The 10467-nt window shown below is 45.0% G+C and overlaps 1 protein-coding gene across 2 annotated transcripts in view; it reads left to right on the top strand.

Annotated features, from left to right (window-relative positions):
- Positions 1 to 10467, top strand: part of LOC115197612 (contactin-1a) — a 139354-nt gene that overhangs the window by 12600 nt on the left and 116287 nt on the right. Inside the window, exon 1 of one of the 2 annotated variants that reach the window (XM_029759298.1) lies at positions 703 to 725. The exons of the other annotated variant lie outside the window; for it this stretch is intronic. The gene's annotated coding sequence lies outside the window, so the exon portion shown is untranslated. Of the gene's footprint in view, positions 1 to 702; positions 726 to 10467 lie in introns of those variants that run through there. 2 annotated transcript variants of the gene reach the window in all.

Below are 10467 nucleotides of genomic sequence, written 5' to 3'. Positions count from 1 at the left end.
GAGAGACAAGGAGAGAGAGCGAGAGAATTAGAGAGAGAGAGAGAGAGAGACAGAGAGAGAGAGAGAGAGAGAGAGAGCGAGAGAGAGAGAGGGGCTTGAGAAAGAGAGAGCGAGTGGGAGATTGAAAGAGGGAATGAGGAAAAGAGGGAGAGCGAGAGAATGAGAGAGAGAGAGAGAGAGGGGATGAGGGCCAGAAAGAGTGTTAATGACTAAGATACAAGAACACTTGAGTTCTCACTCTTCATTTCTTTACCTTCCAACAGCTTAACCATGAGTAAAACCACCTATCAGCAGCTTAACCATGAGTAAAACCACCGATCAGCAGCTTAACCATGAGTAAAACCACCGATCAACAGCTTAACCATGAGTAAAACCATCGATCAACAGCTTAACCGTGAGTAAAACCACCGATCAACAGCTTAACCATGAACCATGAGTAAAACCACCGATTAACAGCTTAACCATGAGTAAAACCATCGATCAACAGCTTAACCGTGAGTAAAACCACCGATCAACAGCTTAACCATGAACCATGAGTAAAACCACCGATTAACAGCTTAACCGTGAGTAAAACCATCGATCAACAGCTTAACCATGAGTAAAACCACCGATCAACAGCTTAACCATGAACCATGAGTAAAACCACCGATTAACAGCTTAACCGTGAGTAAAACCACCGATCAACAGCTTAACCATGAGTAAAACCATCGATCAACAGCTTAACCGTGAGTAAAACCACCGATCAACAGCTTAACCATGAACCATGAGTAAAACCACCGATCAACAGCTTAACCATGAGTAAAACCACCGATCAACAGCTTAACCATGAGTAAAACCATCGATCAGCAGCTTAACCGTGAGTAAAACCACCGATCAACAGCTTAACCATGAGTAAAACCACCGATTAACAGCTTAACCGTGAGTAAAACCCCCGATCAACAGCTTAACCGTGAGTAAAACCCCCGATCAACAGCTTAACCATGAACCATGAGTAAAACCACCTATCAACAGCTTAACCATGAACCATGAGTAAAACCACCGATTAACAGCTTAACCATGAGTAAAACCACCTATCAACAGCTTAACCATGAGTAAAACCACCGATCAACAGCTTAACCATGAGTAAAACCACCTATCAACAGCTTAACCATGAACCATGAGTAAAACCACCTATCAACAGCTTAACCATGAGTAAAACCCCCGATCAACAGCTTAACCATGAGTAAAACCCCCGATCAACAGCTTAACCATGAGTAAAACCACCGATCCACTCCTGTCCTATGGCTCCTGTCCTGTGGCTGCTGTCCCAGTGCTGAAGGGCTGTGCACTGTGTTGTGCTGCTGCTATGTGTTTGTGAAGTGCTTGTTGCTGGCTGCTACTTGGTATCTCGGACCCGGCCGTGGGCTGTGTGGACCTGCACTGTGTTGCTGCTCCTTTGTGTTTGTGTAGAGCTTGTCTCTCTGCTGGCTGCTTCTTGATGTCCCTGGCCCGCGGGGCCCCCTGGCAGAATTGGGCCTTAGAAGAGCCCATTGATGTGTGCCGCATTAGCATTCGATGTAGGCGAGCCTCCGCAAACAGTTCGGCCTCCAGTTTCACGCTACCTACCCTAAGAGTTTCCCACTGGATCCACTCTCAAGGGTCTGAAACGCCACCACCAGCCTCTCGCTGCATACACAATGAGAGTGGATAAAGGAAGGTAAAGAAATGTTTGTCCTTGACTCAATAGCAGAGCCATTTGGATTGATGTGGCCCCCTGGCTGCAGTCAGGCCGGGTCACAACAGAACAACAGGACATTAGCTAGAGTGATGCAGTCAGGCCGGGTCACAACAGAACAACAGGACATTAGCTAGAGTGATGGAGTCAGGCCGGGTCACAACAGAACAACAGGACATTAGCTAGAGTGATGGAGTCAGGACGGGTCACAACAGAACAACAGGACATTAGCTAGAGTGATGGAGTCAGGCCGGGTCACAACAGAACAACAGGACATTAGCTAGAATGATGAGTCAGGCCGGGTCACAACAGAACAACAGGACATTAGCTAGAGTGATGGAGTCAGGCCGGGTCACAACAGAACAACAGGACATTAGCTAGAGTGATGGAGTCAGGCCGGGTCACAACAGAACAACAGGACATTAGCTAGAATGATGAGTCAGGCCGGGTCACAACAGAACAACAGGACATTAGCTAGAGTGATGGAGTCAGGCCGGGTCACAACAGAACAACAGGACATTAGCTAGAGTGATGGAGTCAGGCTGGGTCACAACAGAACAACAGGACATTAGCTAGAGTGATGGAGTCAGGACGGGTCACAACAGAACAACAGGAAATTAGCTAGAATGATGAGTCAGGCCGGGTCACAACAGAACAACAGGACATTAGCTAGAGTGATGGAGTCAGGCCAGGTCACAACAGAACAACAGGACATTAGCTAGAGTGATGGAGTCAGGACGGGTCACAACAACAGAACATTAGCTAGAGTGATGAGTCAGGCCGGGTCACAAGAGAACAACAGGACATTAGCTAGAATGATGAGTCAGGACGGGTCACAATAGAACAACAGGACATTAGCTAGAGTGATGGAGTCAGGCCGGATCACAAGAGAACAACAGAACATTAGCTAGAATGATGAGTCAGGCCGGGTCACAAGAGAACAACAGGACATTAGCTAGAATGATGAGTCAGGCCGGATCACAAGAGAACAACAGGACATTAGCTAGAGTGATGGAGTCAGGACGGGTCACAACAGAACAACAGGACATTAGCTAGAGTGATGGAGTCAGGCCGGATCACAACAACAGAACATTAGCTAGAATGATGAGTCAGGCCGGGTCACAACAGAACATTAGCTAGAATGATGAGTCAGGCCGGGTCACAACAGAACAACAGGACATTAGCTAGAGTGATGGAGTCACATCTGGGCCAGGATTGGTTGGCCGTCTGTGATGTAATCTTACTGTGTCATAATGCCATAGCACATCTTCACAAATCCCCACTGAAACACTACAGCACATGAATGCCCCTGCCACAGAGAGACATTTGATATTTTTCTCTCTCCATCTAACTATATCACCATACAGTTCATCTGTGCCGCCCACATCGTTCAAAGTGAGTTATTCTGACATTACTACGATGCAGTGCTCAAAAACCTATTCATTACTGCCTGAAGACATTTCCTTTCTTCCGTTTTGGAGTCGGAAAAATCGTCTTTTGAATTCTGCAAATGCATGCTGCTGTTCATATTAATTGCATATTTAGTTAGCAACGGCAAGTTGCCTGGAGATGACGTTCTAACATTACAGCCATGCAACATCAAACATCCTTGTCTGCTATGAGCCCTGTACAATAATGATGAGTCAGACTTATAGTTGAGTGAAACATCATACTGACATTCAGAGATGATTATGTTTGAGGAAGTGTGTGTGTTTGCACATATTAACGTGTGTGTGTGTTTGTGTGTGTGTCTGTGTGATGCAGTACTCTTCGCTGTGTCTGTCCAACTTGCTGTAAGGACCTGTGTGACTGTGTTTATGCTACAGTGTGACTGTGTGTATGCTACAGTGTGACTGTGTGTATGCTACAGTGTGACTGTGTGTATGCTACAGTGTGACTGTGTATATGCTACAGTGTGACTGTGTATATGCTACAGTGTGACTGTGTGTATGCTACAGTGTGACTGTGTGTATGCTACAGTGTGACTGTGTATATGCTACAGTGTGACTGTGTATATGCTACAGTGTGACTGTGTGTATGCTACAGTGTGACTGTGTGTATGCTACAGTGTGACTGTGTATATGCTACTGTGTGTATGCTACAGTGTGACTGTGGAGATGTGTGTAGGAGATAACAGCCAGCGTGGATTCACCAGTCTCCTCCTCTGTCTCCTCCCCCCGTCTCTACCAATCTACCTCCCCAGTCTCCTCCCCCGTCTCTACCAGTCTCCTCCCCCGTCTCCTCCCCCGTCTCCTCCCCCGTCTCCTCCCCCGTCTCCTCCCCCCGTCTCTACAAGTCTCCTCCTCCGTCTCCTCCCCCGTCTCCTCCCTCCGTCTCCTCCCCCCGTCTCTACAAGTCTCCTCCTCCGTCTCCTCCCCCGGCTCCTCCCTCCGTCTCCTCCCCCGTCTCCTCCCCCCGTCTCTACAAGTCTCCTCCTCCGTCTCCTCCCCAGTCTCCTCCCCCCGTCTCTACCAATCTACCTCCCCAGTCTCCTCCTCCGTCTCCTCCCCAGTCCCCTCCCCCCGTCTCTACCAATCTCCTTCACCGTCTCCTCCCCCATCTCTAACCGTCTCTTCCCCCCTCTCCTCCTCCCGTCTCCCCCCGTCTCTACCCCACCTGCCTCACCTCTCTGTGCCCTCCTCCATTCACTGTCATTACAGGTCTTATAGTTAGAAATAACCAAGCCAGTCTGTCATACAGCCTGAACCCCTTCACTACAGATTCTGTGTGCTTCACCATCCTTTGGGGGGCATCCAACTCTCTGCCCACCCGTTTCACCTTCCCTCACAAATTGGAATCAAATATGTATCACTATGTAGACTACAGTATGTACTGACTCAATATGTAGACTAACAGTATGTACTGACTCACTGTGTATCACTATGTAGACTACAGTATGTACTGACTCACTGTGTATCACTATGTAGTCTACAGTATGTACTGACTCAATATGTAGACTACAGTATGTACTGAGTCACTATGTAGACTACAGTATGTACTGAGTCACTGTGTGTCACTATGTAGACAACAGTATGTGCTGACTCACTGTGTATCACTATGTAGACTACAGTATCTACTGACTCACTGTGTATCACTATGTAGACTACAGTATCTACTGACTCACTGTGTATCACTATGTAGACTACAGTATGTGCTGACTCACTGTGTATCACTATGTAGACTACAATATGTACTTACTCACTATGTAGACTACGGTGTATACTTACTCACTATGTAGACTACGGTGTGTACTGACTCACTGTGTATCACTATTTAGACTACAATTTGTACTGACTCCTGGGGAATCACTATGTAGACTACAGTATGTACTGACTCACTGTACTGTAAGCGGTGTAATGATGTTGAATGATGGCGCCGGAGGGGATGGCTGCCGTCTTATCGGGGGTGCGTGCTCAGTCCCCTCCTGTACTCCCTGTTCACTCATGACTGCACTGCCAGGCACGACTCCAACACAATCATTAAGTTTGCTGATGACACAACAGTGGTATGACTGACAACGATGAGACAGCCTATAGGGAGGAGGTCAGAGACCTGACCGTGTGGTGCAAGGACAACAACCTCTCCATCAACGTGATCACGACTAAGGAGATGATTGTGGACTACAGGAAAAGGAGGACCGAGCACGCCCCCATTCTCATCGACAGGGCTGTAGTGGAGCAGGTTGAGAGCTTCAAGTTCCTTGGCGTCCACATCACCAACAAACTAACATGGTCCAAGTACACCAAGACAGTCGTGAAGAGTGCACGACAAAATCTATTCCCCCTCAGGAGACTATAAAGATTTGGCATGGATCCTCAGATCCTCAAAAGGTTTTACAGCGTCACCATCGAGAGCATCCTGACGGGTTGCATCACTACCTGGTACGGCAACTGCTCGGCCTCCGACTGCAAGGCACTACAGAGTAGAGGTCGACCGATTATGATTTTTCAACGCTGATACCGCTATCGATTATTGGAGGACCAAAAAAGCCGATACCGATTAATCGGGCGATTTTATATATTTGTAATAATCACAATTACAATAATAATGAATGAACAATGAACACTTTTATTTTAACTTAATATACTGTAAATTCCGGACTATAAGCCGCTACTTTTTTCCCAGGCTTTGAACCTCACGGCTTAAACAATGACGCAGCTAATATATGGATTTTTCCCACTTTCAAATTTTTTTTCTTCTCAAAAAACACATTCTGTGATGTGCTCAGTTTTTTGGAAGCATGAAGCTTTCATTAGACCAATGAAATTGCCGAACGGGTTAAGGTCAAACAACTTTTTTGTTTACTGTTTAGATTAAATCGAGCGCTCTCAAACTTCCCATCATTCTGATTACGGTAGTCATTTTGTCACCCTCATCATGGCAAAGACACGGAGAAATGCATATGATGCAGCTTTCAAGTTGAAGGCGATTGATCTGGCTGTTGGAAAAGGAAATAGAGCTGCTGCATGGGAGCTTGGTCTTAATGAGTCGATGATAAGACGTTGGAAACAGCAGCGTGAGGAATTGACTCAGTGCAAAAAGACAACTAAAGCTTACTGCTAATTTTTAATTTTTTGCTACAAGCCGTGTTTCGTTAAAGCCTATTTATTTTTGTTACAAGCCGTGTTTTGTTAAAGCCTGTGTAAAGTTCATTTGTTTCAATGTACCGGTAGGCACCTGCGGCTTATAGACATGTGCGGCTTATTTATGTTCAAAATAATATATATTTTTTTAAATTCAGTGGGTGCGGCTTATATTCAGGTGCGCTTAATAGTCCGGAAATTACGGTAATACATGAATAAAATCTATTTAGTCTCAAATAAATAATGAAACATGTTCAATTTGGTTTAAATAATGCAAAAACACGGTGTTGGAGAAGAAAGTAAAAGTGCAATATGTTAAGTTCCTTGCTCAGAACATGGTTCCTTTTAACATGAGTCTTCAATATTCCCAGTGAAGAAGTTTTAGGTTATAGTTATTATAGGAATTATCACGCGTCGACTATTTCTCTCTATACCATTTGTATTTCATAGACCTTTGACTATTGGATGTTCTAATAGGCACTTTAGTATTGCCAGCCTAATCTCTGGAGTTGATAGGCTTGAAGTCATAAACAGCTGTGTGATTCAAACATTGCTAAGAGCTGCTGTCGAACGCAGTAAGTGCTGTTTGAATGAATGCTTACGAGCCTGCTGCTGCCTACCATCGCTCAGTCAGATCACTCTATCAAATATTAAATCATAGACTTAATTATAATAAACACACAAATACGAGACTTTGGTCATTAATATGGTCAAATCCGGAAGCTATCATTTTGAAAACAAAACGTTTATTCTTTCAGTGAAATACGGAACGGGTGCCAACCCTGAGTCTAAATATTGCTGTTACATTGCACAACCTTCAATGTTATGTCATAATTGTGTACAATTCTGGCAAATTAATTACGGTCTTTGCTAGGAAGAAATCCTGTCTTCATACAGTTCGCAACGAGCCAAGCGGCCCAAACTGTTTCATATACCCTGACTCTGCTTGCACTGAACCCAAGAGAAGTGACACAATTTCCCTAGCTAATATTGCCTGCTAACATGCATTTCTTTTAACTAAATATGCAGGTTTAAAAATATATACTTCTGTGTATTGATTTTAAGAAAGGCATTGATGTTTATGGTTAGGTCAATTTGTGCAACGAATGTGCATTTTTCGCGAATGTGCTTTTGTTAAATCATCATTCGTTTTGCGAAGTTGAAGTAGGCTTTGATTCGATGATAAATTAACAGGCACAGCTTTGATTATATATATATATATTATACAAGCTAGTTAACCTAGTAATATCATCAACCATGTGTAGTTAATTAGTTATTATGTGAAGATTGATTGTTTTTATAAGATAAGTTTAATGCTAGCTAGCAACTTACCTTGGCTCCTTGCAGCCACAAGGTCCTTTTTATGCTGCATTCGTGTAACAGGTGGTCAGCCTGCCACACAGTCTCCTCGTGGATTGCAATGTAATCGACCATAATCGGCATCCAAAAAGGCAGATTACCAATTGTTATGAAATCTTGAAATCGGTCCTAATTAATCAGCCATGCCGATTAATTGGTCGACCTCTACTACAGAGGGTAGTGCGTACGGCCCAGTACATCACCGAGGCCGAGCTTCCTGCCATCCAGGACCTCTATACCAGGCGGTGTCAGAGGAAGGCCCTAAAAATGTTCAGACTCCAGCCACCCTAGTCATAGACTGTTCTCTCTGCTACCTCCAAGTCTAGGTCCAAGAGGCTTCTAAACAGCTTCTACCCTCAAGCCATAAGACTCCTGAACAGCTAATCAAATAACTACCCAGTCTATTTGCATTGCCCCCCCCCCTTCTACGCTGCTACACTGCTGCTACTCTCTGTTATTATCTATGCATAGTCACTTTAATAACTCTACCTACATGTACATTTTACCTCAATTACCTCGACACCGGTGCCCCGCACATTGACTCTGTACCGGTACCCCTGTATATAGCCTCCACATTGACTCTGTACCGGTACCCCCTGTATATAACCTCCACATTGACTCTGTACTGGTACCCCCTGTATATAGCCTCCACATTGACTCTGTACTGGTACCCCCTGCATATAGCCTCCACATTGACTCTGTACCGGTACCCCCTGCATATAGCCTCCACATTGACTCTGTACCGGTACCCCCTGTATATAACCTCCACATTGACTCTGTACCGGTACCCCCTGTATATGGCCTCGCTATTGTTATTTACTGCTGCCGCCCAATGGCGGACACCAGACGCCGCCGATGGGTTAATGTTGGTCTCTGATGCTGGATTTTTCTGGTGGAGACGTGTGTGTGTGTGTGTGTGGTGGAGACTAGACTGTTGGTAGTGAGATGGGTATCTCCTCTGACATCATTATCTGTTCACTTCCTGATGATGCCTCTCTCTAATATCACAGAGCATGGGGACAGGAGGACAATCCTAGTGGCATATGGGGATCTGCACTATTGGGGAGAGAGAGAGAGAGAGAGCGAGAGAGCGAGATAGATAGATGTGAGAGTGTAGCAGTGTGTCTGATTGGAACCCATGCTGCAGCAGTATACAGTATGTGTCTCAGAGGAAATGTCCTAGACACTCAACAAAACCCCATCTGTCTCTAGTGAAGCAGAATAGTGTGTAAAACATCCCTTAACCTACTTTAGTTTGGTTCTATTTAAACTGCAGGAATCAGAAGGATGGTGATTTGACACAGTTTGTGCATCCCAAATGGCTCTTTATTCCCTATATAGTGCACTACCTTCGACCAGAGCCCTGTATAGTGCACTACCTTCGACCAGAGCCCTGTATAGTGCACTACCTTCGACCAGAGCCCTGTATAGTGCACTACCTTCGACCAGAGCCCTGTATAGTGCACTACCTTCGGGTGCCATTTTGGACGCAGGCAGTGTACAGCATGGTTGGTGCAACTCAGGCTGCGTAGGTTTTATTTTAGAAATAGACCCATACTGTTTCCTGTTGGAAGATTACTCTGTTATATAAAATAGTAATCTGCTAATCAGGATGTTCAACTCCCACATTTCTGTTTATCTTCAATATGGTGCAAGGGAGGTGTTTTTCATATTTTTCATGTGTTACAATACCTGCGCCCAAGATATATTTCATATCAGCTTTTCAGCTTTCCAAGGTTTCCATATGATGCAGGTGATTAAATTGATATTATATCACCATGCATACATACACACTGTGGTGTTAGGATAACCCTGACAGGATGTCATCTATTTTCACGGTACTCTTTTAACATCTACCTTTACACATACTGTATTCCTGTGTGAGTCAGACTAGTGCTGTAGTGGAAGGTGTTCTAACAATACACCTACACAGTATGGTGAGCTGTGGGTCCAACACACTCTGACTGTGACTGGGCCAGAAACAGCTAGTGGACGGATGTTGACTCAGGTCTCGTAGGCCTGAGCCCAGCCAGAGCTAATTGCTCATTGCTATTCTGAACACACACTGTTTTTAAAGGGGAGGGGGGGCACTGAGGCCATGTGTCAGCAGTGAATAGAGACAGCCTAAGAACAGGGCTCTGTCTCTATTGCTTAAAAACCTGTCCTTTCCTCGTCTCCTTCCCTTAATCTGCCTTCTCCTCATTCCCTTAATCTGCCCTTTCCTCATCTCCTTCCCTTAATCTGCATTGATAAGGAAAGACATGACAGTTGAAAACAATCTGGTGGACACTCATGATGGAAACCAAGCCTAGCTATCAATGACTAGCCTAAAATTGGAATTCGACTTGGAATTTCAGTTGGCTTCCTGTCTGAATTGCTTGAGTTGAAATTGAACTGACCTCGACCCTGGTGCTTAACTGAGGAGGATTTGTGGTTCAATGTCTCAAAGAGACTGTACAGGATGAGAGGAAGGTCATCATGGGGATGGATCCACATTAATATACATGTTGCCACTTCAGAGGGTTTTGCTCAGGCACTCAGTAGTCAATACAAACACAAGGCGGTCTTTGTCTTGTTCACTTCAGAGGGTTTTGCTCAGGCACTCAGTGGTCAATACAAACACAAGGCGGTCTTTGTCTTGTTCACTTCAGAGGGTTTTGCTCAGGCACTCAGTGGTCAATACAAACACAAGGCGGTCTTTGTCTTGTTCACTTCAGAGGGTTTTGCTCAGGCACTCAGTAGTCAATACAAACACAAGGCAGTCTTTGTCTTGTTCACTTCAGAGGGTTTTGCTCAGGCACTCAGTAGTCA

The sequence above is a fragment of the Salmo trutta genome, chromosome 7, assembly GCF_901001165.1.
Source record: "Salmo trutta chromosome 7, fSalTru1.1, whole genome shotgun sequence".
In the NCBI taxonomy this organism is placed as follows: domain Eukaryota; kingdom Metazoa; phylum Chordata; class Actinopteri; order Salmoniformes; family Salmonidae; genus Salmo; species Salmo trutta.
The sequence above is the reverse complement of the archived record's forward strand: the minus strand, read 5'-3'. Positions and strand labels throughout refer to the sequence as shown.